We start from the raw sequence: 18,336 nt of genomic DNA on the forward strand, positions 1-18,336 counted from the left end.
TTCTAGAGCATATGGTAATTTTGAGTGCTGTAAGGTTAGATAACAGAAGAACTGTCACAGTTCCATCAAACTTCAGGACTATACAGAGGAGAAGAATTTTTAGAGCTTGCTATGAAGTTCTCCTATATAATAGGAGAATAATTAATAATGTATTGATTATTCTGTATAATATTATGGTCTGAGCAGACTGTAATCTGTTGCTTTTGTTGACATCTGTTTGTTTTCTTAACTTTCAACATAACATTTGCAAAATGTAAGAGTGGAAAGCTCTGAGACTTTTCTCAGAGAAAGGAGCATCATCCACTTTTATTTTCATCAGAAAAATTGTGACATCCATATTTCTCTTCCTTGTGTGTGAAAAGCACAGGAGCTAGCTTCCTCTCTGTTGGTGAATATCACAAGGCTACTTAAATTCCAAATAAGAACCTCCATAAACTGCTGTTTTCTTACCCCAGAGTTGTCTTATTGGTCTCAGTAGAGCAATTGGGAACTTAATTTAGGCATATTATGATGCAGCTTTAGCTGTTCATTTTTGTAGAGAACTGTATTAAAAAGGGGGGGATTCTGCTGTATAATGTTGGTAGATAGCAAGTTTCTCTACACTCTGCATTTCCCTCCCACCGCTTCAGAAGAATCAAAAGGTAAAGGAGCAGCGTCCACTGCAGATTTCTTCTGTTACTGGTACCAAGGATTTACCTAGGGAGAGGGAATATGATAGATACCAAGGTATCATTGTGCTACCATGTGCTGTTGTGAATGGTGGGCATATCAACATAAAAACGTAGCTGGTGTTCAGAACCTTTAACATGCCTTTCCTGTAAGAGTTTCAGAAATTAAACTTCTGTGGTACTCAGGCAATGATTATTTTTTAAATCTTGCCTATGGACTTAAATAACTATCAGCTGTTGTAAATGGTCTGTTTTCTAAATGTATTCTGCTGTTTCATTTCTGCTCTCCATAGAGGTTGTTTTTTGTTTTGTTTTGTTCTTAACTTAAATTCCCTTCCTGGCATTCTTAGATAAAGATCTAATGCACAACATAAAGTATTGATTAAAATATTGTGTAGGATTGTCTCTGGTAAGATCGTGATCTGAAGCTAAACCTTTTTCGATAGATCTGTAAGACAGATAGCGAAACAGAGGAGATAGGACTTAACTTTACATTCTAACCAAAAATCCAAATCTTGACTAAATACAATACAGTCTTTTTTATAATTCATGAATATAGACTTTGCAAAACAAGAACAGGCTCATTGTGCTCCTTTTTAGCTCATAATTTGTAGATATGGAGTTTTCCATGTGCTAAAGACAGTTATTCTTGAAAATTGCACAGCGGTAATTGCCAGGGGGCATGGTAAATTTCAGTAACACATTGAGTTTGCAGTTTTATTGGGATTTTTTTTAACTTTTGTGAAGAAACGAGAAAATTTATGTACTTGTTCTGTTTTTACTAATCCGTAGATTTTAGCTAATGGGTGAAAAGAGTAAAGAAAGTAGAAAAGCTAATGAAAGAGGTTTTATCATTTGACAGGCTGACAGGAGATATCAAAGTCAATTTTTTTTTTCCTGGTCTTTGAAGCTAAATTTTGAGGCACTTCATAGTCAAGAGCAATTTTGTGTCTTTTTTGTGTCTTTTAGCAAACTTAAAATCTGTGACTGATGAATTTTGCTCAGGTATGACTTTTACAGGACGTATTAAAATGTTGTGTGATCAGCAATTTCATTGTGGATATATACTGAAAGCAGCTCTGAGAAGGACCTGGGGGTGTTGGTTGATGAGAAGCTCAACATGAGCTGGCAATGTGCACTTGTAGCCCAGAAAGCCAACTGTATCTTGGGCTGCATCAAAAGAAGGGTGGCCAGCAGGGCGAGGGAGGGGATTCTGCCCCCCTGCTCTGCTCTCGTGAGACCCCAGCTGGAGTGTTCAGCTCTGGGGCCCCCAGCACAGGAAGGACATGGGCCTGAACGAGTCATGAGAGGAGAGTCATGAGTGTTGGAGCACCTATCCTATGAAGACAGTCTGGGAGAGCTGGGATTGTTCAACCTGGGGAAAAGAAGGCACCAAGGAAAGCTTTTAGTGGTTTTCCAGTCCCTCCGGGGGCATACAGGAAAGCTAGGGAGGGACTCTTTGTCAAGGAGTGCAGTGACAGGACAAGGAATAATGGCTTTAAACTAAGAGAGGATAGATTTTGACTAGATATAAGGAGAAAATTTTTACTCGGAGGACGGTGAAGCACTGGCACAAGCTGTCCAGAGAAGCTGTGGCTGCCCCATCCCTGGAGGTGCTCAAAGCCAGGCTGGATGGGGCTTTGGGCAGCCTGGGCTGGTGGGAGATGTCCCTGCCCATGGCAGGGGGGTGGATTCAGATGGTCATTATGGTCCCTTCCAACCAAAGCCATTCTATGACTCTATGTATGCTTCTGATCATTATCAAATTTATTATCAGCATATAAATTATTAGGGTTTTCTCTCACTGTCAACCCACTACACAAAATGTTTTTGTTCTGGTATGCTACAATAATTAAAATATGTAACTTGAATGTAACAAAACTATCACCACGGACATTTGTATTTTATGAAAGAGTGGATGTAACTGAAAACTGAAAATTTATACTGATGCTTTTATCAGGCTTTTTCTTTAGATTGAAATAAATATTTCTGGTAAATTTTTGTTGTTACCATGAATTAATTTGCATGGTTGGGCTACACAGGATAAGAACTCCAGTAGAATTAACTATAGAAGGATGATCTGGTAACTATTTAATGCAGGTTCAGTAACAAACTTTCAGATACAATTAGTTTTCAGAGAAGAAAACTAGATTTCAAAAGTCTTCACGGAAGATTTGACTTGAAAGTATCAGAATTTCTTTGGCATACAGCAATTTTAAGTCAGTGTGTCTGTGTGTGTATACATAGACAGATATGTAAAACTGATGATGTACTTACTCAACTACCTCAGCTGAAACTCCAGGGAAGAGCTAGATCCAGCTTGGATATCTCCTTGAAATTGCTGTTATTTTGAGTGTTTCAATTCCTGTATTAGTTTTGCCAGGGAATTGGAAACAGGAATTCCCTGTGGTACACAGAAATCGCTGCTCTAAATACGTTCTCACATGTTCATTTTAGTATAAAACTTAGTTTAGTGCTATCAGTTTAATAACATTTCCATCTGCAGGGATGTTTCTGAGCTTTTAATGAAGCCATAATTTGTTATAGAAATTATTTGGGTATGGCAGAGACACTAATGTAAGTTGGAAACTAGTGTATTCATCTGACATATGAATAAAACTCACATTCTGATAGTTATCTGAACAAGTGTTTGTTTCCCTGTAGTGTGAGTTATCGTACAGGCACTTAAAAGAGGCAGCCAGTTGTGGTGATTACCCAGGAAAGGTAGGAGCTCTGTCCCTGTGCTGTCCTGTGGGTGCTTCTTCTTTATGAAGCTTGAAATTGGTCTGTTTTAGCCTTCACGCTCATTACAAAGTCTCTCCTATCCATATCATCCTGCTCACAGGGCTTGCCAAATTGGTCCTTTGTTGGCTATTGACTGGTCCTTGTTTCCCTCCTCCAACATTCGTAGCTGGCTTTTGTCCTACCTGGGTGCACCCTGCCTCTTCTTGCAGTCCTTGATCCTCAAAGAGGATCCCATGCTCCTAAGAGCCCAATAAACCCCTGTTGCCAACTTGCGCTGCACAACCAGTCCTAGTTAGTATGACTTAAAACTCCTACATGGGTGTTTGAAGGCAGTAAATACAAACATAAGCTTTCATTAAAGTCATGGAGGTTGTTTTTGGTTGTTTTATGATTTTCACTTGCACATGTTTCACCCAAATTATTGGGTGTCAGGTATTTTTATATTTTTACATCTTTACAAGTAGGGCTGCACAGTTATTTGAAACCCCTGCCAAAAGGAACTTGCTTTCTGCGGTTAAACATACGTTATGTATTCTCTGTGAAATACAGAAAGTATTTTTCTTTCTTTTTTCTCTCTCTTTAAACGATTTTGACTAGAAAAGCATAATGAAGAAGAAATAGCGTGGTAGTCTGGTTTCCTCTTCCCATCCTCCCTGCCAGCTCTTTTCTTTTTACTCCCTTCTTCTAAATGTTGCCTTTCTTAGCAGTTAACTTCTGGCTCTGGTTTGGATAGTTCTAATTTGTCTAAAAATATGGGTGGGCTTAAATTGTAGTGAAATATCAATGTGAAATACAAAGCAGGAAAGGTGCAGTGGTAGGATTCCGTAGCACGTGTTCATACATGCTCAGTCCAGGAGTAATTGGCAGTTTGAACTTTTGTTCAAATCTGTAGCCTCGCTGTTGGAATACTTAAGATTTTTGATAACTCTGAGAATGTGCTTGTTCAAAAAGAGCTATATTAAATAGATAAATTCAATTTTTCTTGCTTGTTCAAAAGACAGGGAAGTTGGTGGGGATATATGCTTCGTCCTCCAGAAGTGTATTGCCTAGAACAAAGCTGGAAGCTGCATTTATTTCTGCTTCTGGGTCCTTTCTGGTGATAGCAGGAGCTTGTGGCAGCCAAGCAAGCTAAACATGGGAATCCTTCAAAGAGGCAGCAGCAAGTAGCAAGTTGCTTACTGAACAGTCTCCTAATTCTTTCTTTAGGGTTTCTACTAGTGTCAGTGGATTTATTTTTATTTAGTTTTTAAGACCATTAGCACACAAGTGGTTCGATATTTTGAGACAGCAACTGAGGGAATGACTTTTATCCTGTGGTCCAAAGCAGAGACCACTGCAGTTATGACTGCAGTTGAAATCAATTCTAGTTCAATCTGAAAGAACCTTTAGACTTTTTGCTTGTTGGTGTGATGGTTTGTAATGGAGCAAGCTGAGATCTGCTCGTGGACACAAGGTGTTGCTCATCCGCCCTGTTTCACTATTCAGTCCTTGAATAAAATAAGTGAAGCTGTTGAAATGCCAGACTGTTCCTGGCCTGGACAATGAATTCAATTTCTTATTCTTGTCAGCCTTGTCAACCCAAAGGTCAAATAATCACTTGCAGGAGTGTGGATTTTTTTAATGTAGGCACCTTAAATGAGTTGGAGTCAGTACTCTAATCCATACTAATTTCACAATTCCATGAATAGGTTGGTTTTTGTTTGGTTGGTTGTGTTGGTTTTGGTTGGTTGTTTAAAAAAAAAAAAAAAAAAAAGGCAGTACTAAAAACCTTGTCCTACCTTGTAGTTAGCATCCCTGTGCTGTCCCACACCAGTACTGGCACAAGCATTAGTACAGCTGTGTCTCTGAGCTGGCTGAGAAATTGATCCAGGCAACATTTCCTTTTTTGTAATAAAAAAGGAAGACAATTAAATGTGCTTTGTAAGCAATGGCTTTATATGTAGTTTTCTCTGGAAGGTTGTGAACACTTCTATTAAATGTTTAGTAGTTAGAAAAATAATGTTGTGGCTTTTTTCAGTAATGAAATCGTGAGATGATCATACATTACATTATGTTGTGTGGATTAATAATTGTCTTGTAGGTGATTATAGTTAATTGTGTTGTAGTTAATGAGATATTTTGTATGGTATAGTCTCTTTAATGACAGTATCGTGGTAAGGAGTGACCTTTAAATTAGCATATGAAAAACTGAGCTTAAAATTCATGAACAATTGTTTTCAGGAAGCTGGTCTCTCCAGTTTAAGTGTTCTGATTATTTTTTACATATACAAACAACAGTAGTTAATTTTCCTACTAGTGTAACAGCATGCCTTCCAAATATCTAGTAAGGTGAAGAGCCCTATTTAGTTTTAAAGGTTTTTAAAGCTTTGGCTTTGTCCAAGACATCTTTATTTTTTGAAATTAGTGAAAGTTAACTTCTCTAAACAAACCACTAAAAAGCCATTTGCTCAAATTTTAGAGAAAGGCTGAACTAATGCAAGTAGAAGAGATTAATGTATTTTAATAGATATATCTAGGCTGTTGAAATGCAGTCTATTAAAAAGAAAAGCTGCCTATGAACAGTAGTTTATATGCATTAAATATATAGAAATACTTTTATCAAGAACTACTGTTAGAAACCTAACAGATCCAGATGGCGAAGAGAAACTACATATTTTCTGTGTCAGATTTTTCATTCCAGTATGTTGCTGAAAGCTTCAGATTTCAAGAGGTAAGAATTCATTCCTTTGTCCCCTGGAGAGAGAATTCAGCAGCCTTCTATAAATAACAGAACCAGGAAGTTTTTTCCCAATATTCAGCTGAATGTTCTTAATAAATCCCATTAATCCTTCCATAATTTAAAATGTTATGAATCACTCTAAAGGCTGGTGATTTGAGTCATAAATTAGATTTCTGACATACTGGAAGTCTTCCAACATGTTTAAAAGAAAACCTCAAATATTTATGTTTTCCTTCACTTCATATATGATCTTGGTGACAACTTAGGGCATTTAAAACTAATATGTATACTTCTGAGATGTATAAGAGGAACTTTCTTGTCAAGGTACTTTTCATTACACATGAAGGTGTTTGGCAATTCAGAGGCCAAACTCAAGAAAGAAATACAGGAAGTTGTCTGTCTGGATCAAGATTCTTAGGATAACTTACCTTCACTGATCAGTGCCACACTACAGAACTTTCCCATTCAGAAACTTGGTCTGTCTTGCAGACCTCGGTAACTTCTGTGTACTGGTTTCAAAGGGTCTTGTAAATTTGTATGCACGCAGAAATATCTTCAAGGCTATCGTTTTTTAAGTGACAGCTGCACTGAACTGAGTTTTTGTTTGTTTGTTTTTTAAGCAAAATTCAGGTATTGAGCTATAAGAAATAATTTTGAACTTATGAGAAATTCTGTTTAGATTCACATATTGCTTCTGTGGGTGATACTGATTTCGAGTATCTGTGTATGTTTTAAAAATATTGTTTTGCTTTACTATTCCCTCTGAGATCTTCAAGCATTACTGTTTTGAAGTTGTTGTGTTCTTTTTGTCATGCTCAATGTCATACATACTTTTTGTCATGCTCATCCCTAATGATGGGACACTAATATCAAAATCTCAAATATCAAAAGAACCAAATTACAAGTCCCAAAAATATCCTCCTTTTGAGTTACAAACTTCATCAGCTCCTAGCAATGACCACTCATCTATTCTCAAAGAACAACAACGAATCTTTTGGAAAGTCTTCCTCAAATTGATACATAGAGAAATTTTCAAGTCTTGAGAATTAGCTGTTGTGTGATGGTAGCAAATGGGATGGGAATTTTATGGGGAAACGAGAAGCACTCAAAGAATTTCTGAACCTTTTCTGTACATTGCCATGTAAAGGTGATAGGCTTTTAAAGTCACATGTTGTCGCATACACATAAAAGCAGAATGTAAAGGTTATTTCCATCAAAAGTGTTCAGTTTTTCTATTACTTCTGTAGTGGCCAGTGCAAGTTAGTTGTACCTTTCTATGTTGTTACGAATATACGGGAATCTTCTGATTTATTGATTGATTGATTTTTAAACATAGTAGTAGTTTCGAGGCAACTGGATTAGCAGTGTTGTATTCCAAACAATGAAAAAACCTCTTCCATCGGTCAGATCTGCTAGTGCTTCCCTGTTGCTTTCCTTTTTCATAGTTCAGCATTCAGAAAAAGAAAAAAGCAACAAGGACTCACAGTGGAAATGATGAACTTCTAAATTCAGGATGCACCGTTTCCACTTAAGAAAGGAAAAACCAGTAACAAGCCCTTTGGGTAAGCTCGGGCTGATTGGCTGGAAACAACAGAAGATAAGAATCCAGCTATCTGCTGGATGCTGAATCCAGCATCCAGGTGGCCATCTGATGCAGGTGTGGAGAAGCCAAGTGCAGGACACCAAGCACAGTATTTGTAGAGAAGAAAGCATTATGAGCATCATGCCAGCTTTTGCGAGGACTTCATCACAGTTCTGGTTGCTTATGTTAAGTGAAATTTAGACAGGAACAGATGCAGGGAAGAGATTCTGAAGCAAGAAGACCCATCATTAAAAGGTGCATCTTGTGAGGCTTGGCAAACACAGTGAGGGAAAAAGAGAGATGAAGGTGTAGTATGTAAGCTCAGTTTTGTTAGAAAAACTAATGTACCTATAGTGGCCATTAAGTATCGAAACACAGAAACTTAAAGTAGAATGACAGTGCAGGACAGAGGGAAGTGTGAGAGTTTTCCCTTTTGGGAGCAGTTGATGCATGTAAGCTCACCTGGGGGCATAATTTCATGAAGGAATTTTTGGCAGCATGGGTTGCTGATATAGTCTCATTCTTTCTGAATTTGCTCTGTGCTATGTTTTCTTAAAAACACTTGTATTGTGAGAAAAACTATGCACGGTGGAGCCAACTATGTGTGTGTATACCAAAGACTCTCATTTACATGAGTTCCCTTGGTTCATTGCGTGATTGTGAGTGTGCTGTATTGGTGCAGGAATGGGGGCTGGGGGCTGCAGGCATGTGTGAAGAACCATTGTGGTCTGAGATTGTACTCACTTTTTGTGGTAGCGTTGCTGCTGTTTGTTCCTGGTTTTGGCTTTGTCTTGTTTGCCCCAGCTCTTCATGTAGCCATGACTGAAGCCACTTCAAGGAACTGCTGTGGATGAAAAGTAACACCGGAAAAAGAAAAAAAAAAAAGTGGTTTGTTGAGGATATTTGAGTGGTTTTTGTTTCTTCTTTGATCTGGTTCAGTGTAATCATACCAAGGGTGTTTCAGGACAACCCAAAAGCTAGAAGGGTTGCTGGCTCAACCAGCGCTGCTGCTAAAGGAATGCTGGTAAAGCCATGGCCCCAGATGGAATGAGGCCTGGTAGCACAGATGGGATAAAAAGGCGAATCTCTGAATGGGGAAGCAGGAAAGTAATGACCATTGTCCCTATCTGATGAGACTGAAGATACTCAACAACCTTTGTAATTCTTTAGGAGTCAAATCTCTAATATTTTAATACACCCTCTTTTGTTAAGGTGATTGAAGTGTTCCTTTTAACACACAAGTTCTTTCTTGCTGTTTTTCTTCTCACCATTCAGTTATTTCATGTCTAATTCAGTTTTTATAAGTGTTTCCCCATGTTTCCTTCACTGCCTCCTGATCTAGTGCATTAGATATTTCTTCACAGAAAAAAGAATTGCTTGGATATTAAAGGCATCTGTTAGGAGAACAGCGTCAAGGGGGGTTTGGAGCACTTTTGACCTGATGCTCTTGATTTATCTGCCGGTGTTTTGCATATTTCTGTGAATGGTTACAGAATCCTAAAGCACAAAAATAAAAGTTTGGGAATTTTGGCAGCATACTTGTATTGCAGTCTGTATTTCCAGAGGGACCTCACCAGTGAACAAAGCTCTCTTTATTAACCGCCCCCCATCCCCATTCAAGAAATAGATTTTCTGCTTTGAGTACCAGTCTCCACCTGCCCTAAATCACTTCTTGGGTATGATGTAGATTCTCACTTGCCTTGAGGTGAACCAGAGAGAGCAGTGAGAATCATATTTCTTGAGTTCTTTACCAATGCAGGGACAAGATACTTAATCTCAGTTTAACAAACCAAAAGAAAAAAAAAAAAAAAAAAGCAAGCACAATTTTCTGAGGCTCTAATAACTGCTTTTATCTCAATTAAGAGAATATTTCATTTTTGGCTTGTGTGTGCTTAGTACATGCATGCCTTAGAAATAATTTGGGGTTTGTTCTTTCATCTAAGCCGTCCATGGGACACATATAATCAGTCACTTTATTGAAGACTGAGGCTGCCAGCATAGCTTTTTAAACAATATACTTATTGAGGAAAGTGCAAGCAGTGTGCATTTACTAATCTCGCAGGAAAAACAAATTACTAGTGAATCTCTGGAAACAGATTATCGAGAAAGAAATCTAAAAGCAGAAGCCCTAGAGCCAAGATCCTGAACTCATTCAGGAGGCTATTTAGGAGTTGCTTGAATCTGAGGCCTTGACCTTTTGCTTGCTAATGATCTTTAATGAGTTGACAAATTAGGGTATAAAGAAAGATCTGATGACAAGCTCTTGCAGGGGCTGTTTTGTGTCAGTAACTATTGCTTCTGTTTAAAACAGTCATACTTCAGTATCATTCAAATGTGAACTTGAAATTATCTACTGCAATCTTGCTCTAAAACCCCTTCCATCTTCTTTATCTACCATGTGGCTCGTCCTGTGGGAGCATGCCCTTCTCAAGCTTCCCAGCAGCTAGTGTCTGATCTTGTTCCAAAAAGCTTATAGGCCTTAACAAAGTACACCTACTATTACTATTTCTGCTACAGCTGCAGCTTTTAGAGCAACTCTTTTAAGGGCATGAAACTGATCACTACAATAGTCACTGAAAATACGATTTTCCTTGTATGTATGCTGAGTTGAATAATTATTTGTAAATGGGCGTTTTCAGGGGGCGAGGAAGGGGGTTTAAAATAAAATTAAATTAAACCACAATAACATTGTAGTATGGTATTTGATAGCCACAAGTAGATGTCAAGACAAAGCTTATTGAGCATCTTCCTTCAGAGGTCCCCTCCAGCCTGAATTGTTCTATGGTTTTGTATGTACAACGAGGAAGAATTTACAAGGGTAATTGTGCATTAACTATGACTTCTGAAAATAAAGGATCCTGTAGTCTATGTGAGCATAAAAATATATTCTGAATTGCTTGCTCATGAAGAATGTTACTTATGTCTGGTGCTACAGTTTTTACTTAATGGTGGTAGAAAAGATAATCTACCAAGCATTTTACCTCTGTGTTTACAAACTATATACATTAAAGGCATTGTAACATATCAGCACCTTTTTATTGCATGGTATGTATGCCTGAGAGATTTTACAGATAGACAAAGAGATACCTCATATATTAAAACGTAGAATAATAGATAAATTAATTGTTGGGGTTTTTTGTTTGTTTGTTTGTTTTCCTGATGAGAAATAAAATTTAGGCCACAGACATTGTTTCTGTTGATCTAGGTCACAGATCTGTTAAGGGTAGTTTATCCCCTTTGCACGTTGACTATAGAAAAAAAAGACGTGATAGTGAAACAGATCTCTTTCTGCTGGCGTATTGCTTTTATAGTAACAAAAGCATGTAACTAAGCTTCTGAATTATACAAGGGAATCTTAAAATTGTAAGTAAATATTTTTTCAGTATGTTGCATAAATTCTAAGCATGCCCTAAGGTTTTCTTGGGGAGTGTTTCACTTGCACAAGCGCTGTAGGAGGTACTCCTTCTATAGCTTCCTATGGAAGGAAAGAATCAGTTAAGAAAAGGGGAGAGAGAAAAAGGCTGCAGGCTGCTACTGTCTGCTTTTTCTTTCCTTTTTTTTTTTTTTTTTTTTTCTTCCTATGGAGTAGCTCTGCCAACTTTCTGGGTCTGAACATAACTGTGTGGTGGTGTTTCTAATTTCAGTTTTTATTTCTTCCCTTTCCGTGTCAGATAAGGCTTCAAAGAGAGCTGAGAAAGTGGGAAGCGGGTTCTAATGACTCACTGATGAGGGAAACACTGCTGGAAGGGTAGTAGGTCATACGGGGGACCATGACTGGGTTTCTGGTCTATGCTTGCAGCCACTGTTTCTGCCCGGAGTTGTACTGAACTCTGCAATGGAAAGACAGAGTTAGAAGTTAGCTCTGGATGCCTAACTAGCTCCTACAGTGCACTGCACTGATATGAGTGTGCGTCCTGTAGTGTGCTCCCCCACCCCACCTGAGGTATTTCTACATCTTATAGCAGTACTCTTAAGTAACTAAAGTTTTCTTGACAATTGTTTTCATTGAAATTGTTATTCCTTATGAGCAATAGCTTGCTTAAGCCTTTAAAAAAGAGTTTGAATATTTTTAAACTTTAATAATAATTTCTTATACATCTTGGTTTATCATGTAGGTAATATTCTTGATTTTTTTTTTAATGCTGTAATTTTAACAATGCCTACCATTTCCAAATGTTTTATTGACTTTAGTTTCACTGTTTTTAAAAACCTGTTTCCAACCCTACTGCCTTTCTCAGTAACCTTTCTCCAGTTATTTTATGATTTAGAGAATCATTAGAAAAGAGATCTACATCATACTCATCATATACATTAAGTAAGCACCATGATTTGGTACTTTTGAAGGAGTTTAAAAGATCATGTCTCACTAAATGAACATGAGGATGATGTAGACTCGTGGGTTGTTTTTTTGTGTGTTTGTTTTTTTTTTCATTTGCTTCCGCATACTTTAGAACCACGGGTTTGGTTCTCTCTGCATTCTTTGTTCTTTATAGTTCTGTTGGATTAATATTGGAGAGTATCTGTTACAAGCTGTGTCCATACTGAGCCGTGATTCAGTGAACTGCTGTATTATACTTTGTTCTTTTGTATATTTTATTATGAAGCTGAATTAAATACAGACTTGTCATACAAGGACAGGCTGCTAGAACTGGGCCTGTTTAGCCTGGAAAAGAGAAGACTGAGGGGAGACCTCATCGGTGTATATAAATATCTGAAGGAAAGGTGTCAAAAGGATGGAGCCAGTCTCTTTTCAGTTGTGCCCAGCAACAGGACAAGAGGCAAACTGAAGCACAGGAGGTTTCGGGTGAATATGAGAGGGCACTTTTTTATTGGGAGGGTGACAGAGCACTGGGACAGGCTGCCCGGAGAGGTTGTGGAGTCTCCTTCTCTGGAGATATTCAAAACCTGCCTGGATGCCATCCTGCACAACATGCTCTAGGTGACGGCTTGGCAGGGGGGGTGAACTGGATGATCTTCAGAGGTCCCTTCTAACCTCGGCCATTTGGTGATTCTGTGATTGTTTTCTAAGATACGACCTGGTCAAGCATACCTGTGATAGAAGTGTTGCCACTTAGGAACTCTGTTTTGTGACTTGCACTGGCATATGCAATTTTCTGAAGAAGTATCAGATCTTTGACCCAAATGTTTTTCTGTGCCAGTGTCACATAAGTGCAGTATTTAAAATTTTCCTTTGAGAATAAAATAAAAAATGGCTATCCAGTATGGCCAGTGATGGCTTTCTAAAAGTGGCTGCACTCAAAGCCAGTGTGCTATTTACAGAGACCATCAATCACCCTTTCAAGCTGCAGTTCCATGTGTAAATGAGCTGATACACTGGCTAATTGCAGGTTTAATTAATCTTGGAAGTACTTAATTTTCAAAAGACATTCACTTTATTCAAAGTGAAAATTAGAGGAAGAGTGTATATTTTTAAATGGGCAGGGATGAATGAAGTGGGGATGAGATTTATGTCTTTAGAATGCAGTTGTAATTTGCTTTATTTCCAATAATATTTTTAACTTGGATACCACTGTTTCTAAAATACTGACCACGTTAGTTCAAAGCAGTGTTGTCTGCTGTTTAGCTAAGCAAGTGCTTAACCTCTAAATGGAAAAAAAAATGAGAAAAAAAATCTGGGTATATATGTCTTTTCTTACATGACTTTGTATACACTTATACTTTCTTAATGCAACAAGCTGACATAGTTCTTTTTATATTGATTTACATTTAAGATGTAAAATGTAAAATTTAACATTGAATAACAGACATGTACTACATGCTTCAGGTTCTTAATAGTTAAGTTTTCTTAAGTAAGGAGGAAAAAGCCTTCAATTCTTCAATGAAAACTCAATTGTAAAGGGATTCTGTATTTACTGGAAGAGATTGTTTTCTATTGGTTTTACTGAGAAAATACTCAGCTTTTTTGTTATGAAAACTGAATTTGAGAGCCAAAATGCATTGCTTTATGCTACGTTCCTGGAAAAAAACATGATTCACTTGGAAGAAATGTTGAGCAATTTGTTGGTGATCTGATATGTAAATAACTTATACTCTGAAAGTTTTGGGGTTTGAAGCATAGAGAGAGGTTCATGGTGTCCTTAGAATATTCATCAGCAGGAACTCCATTCCAATGAGTTGGTTTAGTTATTTCAGGACATGGTAAGAGTCCACGCTGTAGTTACTGGCTACAACTATTTGTGCTTGTTAGGAATGTACAGACTATATCTTAATCCCAACCAGTTCTCATTCTTGCATACCAGCATGTATGAGAGGGAAGAGGAAAGGAAGCAGAACAGACAAACCAGCAAGATTTCAGTTTAAAAATAAATAAATAAATAAATAAATAAATAAATAAATAAATAAATAAAAGGTTTGAAAAATGATGGCTTATGATCTTTATCGTTGAAGTCCTTATGACATACACCAAATAAAAGAAAAAAAAAAAAAAAGAGGCTTTGGTGGTCTAAAATTTTTAGGACTTCATTGTAGTTCAAATGTTATACTCCTTTGTATATACGGGTAGGTCTAGTTGATAGGAAAATGAGCTGTTCTGTTAATACACCAACATTAATCACCAGAAACAGTTTAATTGGGGTTAAGATTATATCAGGAGCTGTCCTACTAACCTGAAATTTAGGATACGTGAAAAAAAAAATGATTGAGGCACCTTTTCAGCATTCCTATCCACTTTCTCATGGCCTACATGTAATCAATAACCTCCTTAATAATGTATTGTGATGCTTTGATTTCCATCTGCAGTAAACAGCAAAACTCAGCATGCATTCCAACTTCAGTCTAAGAAAATACATTTTGCGCTTTGATATACATTGCAAGCACGAATCAAAGAATTGCAGATGTTGGGATGTGTTGCTGCCAATAACAAAACAAGTATCAGTGAAAGAAAAGCATTTGTCCTTACTACTTGAGTATTTTAATGATTCTCAGACTTAGCAGCGTATTAGTGTAGTCTGTTCTGTCCGTGCTAACCACAGTGAAAGGTTCTGAAAGGTGGAGGGGAAGGTGGAAAGATGGTGGTTTTTTGGTCTGTGTATCTCAGTAGGTGTGTCTGTTAAGGATAGCAGAGAGAGAAATTAAATATTAAACACATTACATCATAATTTTAGTTTGTATGACTGTTAGAGGATGAAATCTCTTATTATTCAACTTAACCCAATTCCTCTGTTTTAATAAACAAACATTCAGATAAGTTGTCTGATCTGTCTGTAACCATTTTGATGACCTGCATCTTTACTGCTGCTCCTTCCCCTTTTGCATCATCTCTGTGTTTTAGATCCTATATGATTTGAGCTGCAGTAATAAACTGAGCTATAGAAATTGTCGTTTATCCAGAATGCGCTATGTCTCCCTGGTGACAAACAAAACTGATGAATAGCTACTTGTATCATTTGAAAGATCAAGTATCTTAGTCCTTTTCCTGACTGAGGGAAACAAGCATCATTTTTAATGCTAAGAGTGTGGCCTGAAAGACGTTTGTTACTTAGCTTCTGAATAAGATTGGAAACTATTGTGTTAGGAAGCATGGGGTTTTGTTTTCTGGCTCAAATTAAGCAATATCACTGCGGGGTATTGTAACTTTGTTTGTAAAATGTCTGTGTTTCACCGAAGCTACAAGGAAGATGTCAAAAAACTAACTGCAATCATAATTTATTTCAATATTCCTTTCTGTTAATTGGCACATGGTAGCAAGGGTGTCTGCTTAAATCATAAGGGTACCTCTCGTGAATGTGTTAAATATCCATGAGATAACAAGTTATTTAAAACTGGATACTTCAAGCTTTTGTTGCACTGCTTCTGTCATGGAATATATTCATCTAATCTATAGTCATAACATGTATGCTATTTTGAGGCTGTTTGTGGCTTGAATATGGGAGAGCTAATTTTGGAAACGCTGGAAATCTGAGGCTTGTAAATACATGAATTTTTGGATTATGTTTAAAATCTCTTTTGATTTCCATAAGAGACTCTAAATTGGTGTATTTTTAAGAGAATGAGTTAATTGTGGGCACTACTGAATTCTTGTCTTCTGAGCTTTACAGCAGCCTTGATTTACTTAAGACTCTGGCATTCGTCTTTATAGGTAGAAAAGGCTCTTTAAAAAGCATAGCTAAGTTTAAATATGGTCATAAAGGTTGAGACTGTCATGACGCCTCTTATACTCTGTTACGGAATTGAATGAAACATCCATTTTTTGTCCCAGACTGAAAATGCAGGATGGAAATTGCTGCAGTCAGGGTTTTAAAATGTTAATACATGATGGAAAGAAAAAGTAAGTCATACTTACAAGAGTGGTAAGAATGACCACAAGCCTGATCCTTCTTGGAGCTGTAGTTTGGATGTTCCTTTTTCATTTATTCTTTTTCCAGCCATCTTTTTCTTCTTGGCTGCTAGAAGTATGTGCACATACACACTCAGGTAAATAGGCAAGTTCTCAGCCCAGACTTGAGTAAACCAGGAAAACTAGAAGTAGTGTAGTCAATAGGAAGAAAAATGTATATTCATAGGGTTTCTGTAGTTACATCGACGAACAAAAGTCAAGGGTCAGCCTGTAAGTGAGGGCATGGTGTTCTCATCAGGTTTTTCTACACTCCGATAATCTATCATTCTGTATCAGATTATATTAAAAACCTTTATTTAATAACTTCATAAAGGCTTTGTGAGGAAAACCAACAAGAATGAAAAGAAAAAGGATCAATTTTAAATAAATACATGTAATTTCTAGCAAATTATGTCTGAAAAACAAGTATTGCCAATATTATTCTGAAGCTGTAGTTTAGGTTTTTGAAACATTTTTAAATTATCATAATTTAAATGTGGTTTTGTGCTATTTTAAACAAATCCTACTTTGACATGCTAAAAGAGTAAGCAGGGACTCGGGATAAGAAGGTGACACTGATCTGTATAAAATGTCAGTTTATTTTTAATAAAAGATTACTTTCTGTAATATGGGGGGAGTGTTTCAGGTCAATAGCTCTAGTCATCTGTTGCCAAATGAATTTAGACGAGCTTTCTGTATTTACAGATAAAAGTTGTTTTTTGTATATTTAGATTCTTAATTGAGTATCTTTTAAAAATATTTGTGGTAACCATTGGTTTTTATATGCTGAATAATATTGGGTTATGGATACAAAGAAGAAAACAGCCATCAGTTTGGGGGATTTCATTGTACATCAGGAGTGAGAAAACGAGCAAGAAAAATTATTTTCTTGAGTAGGTAGCTGTGTCTGAGTGCGTCAGCATAATTCACGGTTAGATAGTTCTGTTAATAAATATCTTCCTTAATTTTGAATGTTTACATTGTGATTCATGGCCTGGTTAAGCATTCGTATTCTGTGTCAAAAATCATGTTATTCAAAGAAAAATTTGCAAGTATGTTGTTTATAGGGTACAAAAATGGATTTTAGCTATGGGAATAGCATGATTTGGTAGGGTAAAAAATTGCATTTTTTGAATCATCTGGTATGTAAAGAAATTCCAAAAGCCCAGTTATATACATATGTGAGTACATATCTTCAGTTGGGCATCTCTCCCCTCTCAGATAAACTTTTGAGAATTCCATTTCATTGCAGTCTTATTGCTCAGAAACATATAAAACAAATTCCAGTTCACTGGCTGAGTGGAAGGATTTCTGTGGTTATATTTATCCATTTATTTCACTCAGTGGATGAACATTCACTCAACAGATGAACTTCCAAACAAAGACTCTTTCCACCCTCAGATTTGTCCTTACGTCTTTTTGAGAAGACTTTAGAATGAATTTCTTAGAACTATCAATTCAGTCATTAAATCAGTAGGAGTAAAAAAAGTAGTGGCAAGGTCAATCATATTGCAGTCTTGAAACAACTCTGTTTTGTTTTCACAACTAATTAATTTTTCATGTTTGAATGCTTGACACACCATAATTGTCTGATTCTATTTTCTCTTATTAATAGTGAATGGAAGTTTCCATATTCTAAGTCAAGGCATCAAGAACTTAAATTATCTACTGTGAAAGAAGCTCCCATAAATGTGTATTGATGGTGATATTTTTAAAGTGGAGCTTTTTAGGGTTACCATTGTTCTAACTCATGTTTCAGCAAACGTAACTTCAGTTTTGAACAATAGCTAGCTTTAGTGATGCAACACTAACATCTGTCTGAACAAATTTTAATAGATCTTCTTTATCTGTAATTTTTATGGGGTTCTTGAAGTGCTTAGGATGAGAGAAAATGATAAGCTTTAAGTGCAGTAATGGAAGTTGTTCATAATCTAGTGGTGTCAAATAAGCTTAAAATAAACCGAGTCCGTGTAGAACAGAGAAACCAACCCAAACAGCATGACTTAGCAGTTTTGTTTCTTTTATCATTGTTACTAAAGAATATCCTTTTGGTTCTTTCAAATAATGGTAATTTCTTAACTTTAGTTCAGGACTGAAAGCAAGAATGTATTTCTCACCTCTGTTTCTCTTTCTTTCTTTTTACCTGGTACTGTGAGTCAAATTTTGAAGTCATCCCTGTCAAATTTTCATTTTGGAAATCGAGGAGATGAATACAAATTGCAGAATATAGTATTTACAGTATTTTTACAGTATAAAACAAGTATAATACCCAAGTTAAAACAGTTTA

The 18,336-nt window shown here is 36.7% G+C and overlaps 1 protein-coding gene across 7 annotated transcripts in view; it reads left to right on the forward strand.

Moving 5' to 3' along the window:
- The window catches only part of CASK (calcium/calmodulin dependent serine protein kinase), a 213,819-nt gene that overhangs the window by 37,190 nt on the left and 158,293 nt on the right, over positions 1-18,336 (forward strand). The window lies entirely within an intron of this gene.

The sequence above is a fragment of the Anas acuta genome, chromosome 1 (genome assembly GCF_963932015.1).
Source record: "Anas acuta chromosome 1, bAnaAcu1.1, whole genome shotgun sequence".
Lineage (NCBI taxonomy): Eukaryota > Metazoa > Chordata > Aves > Anseriformes > Anatidae > Anas > Anas acuta.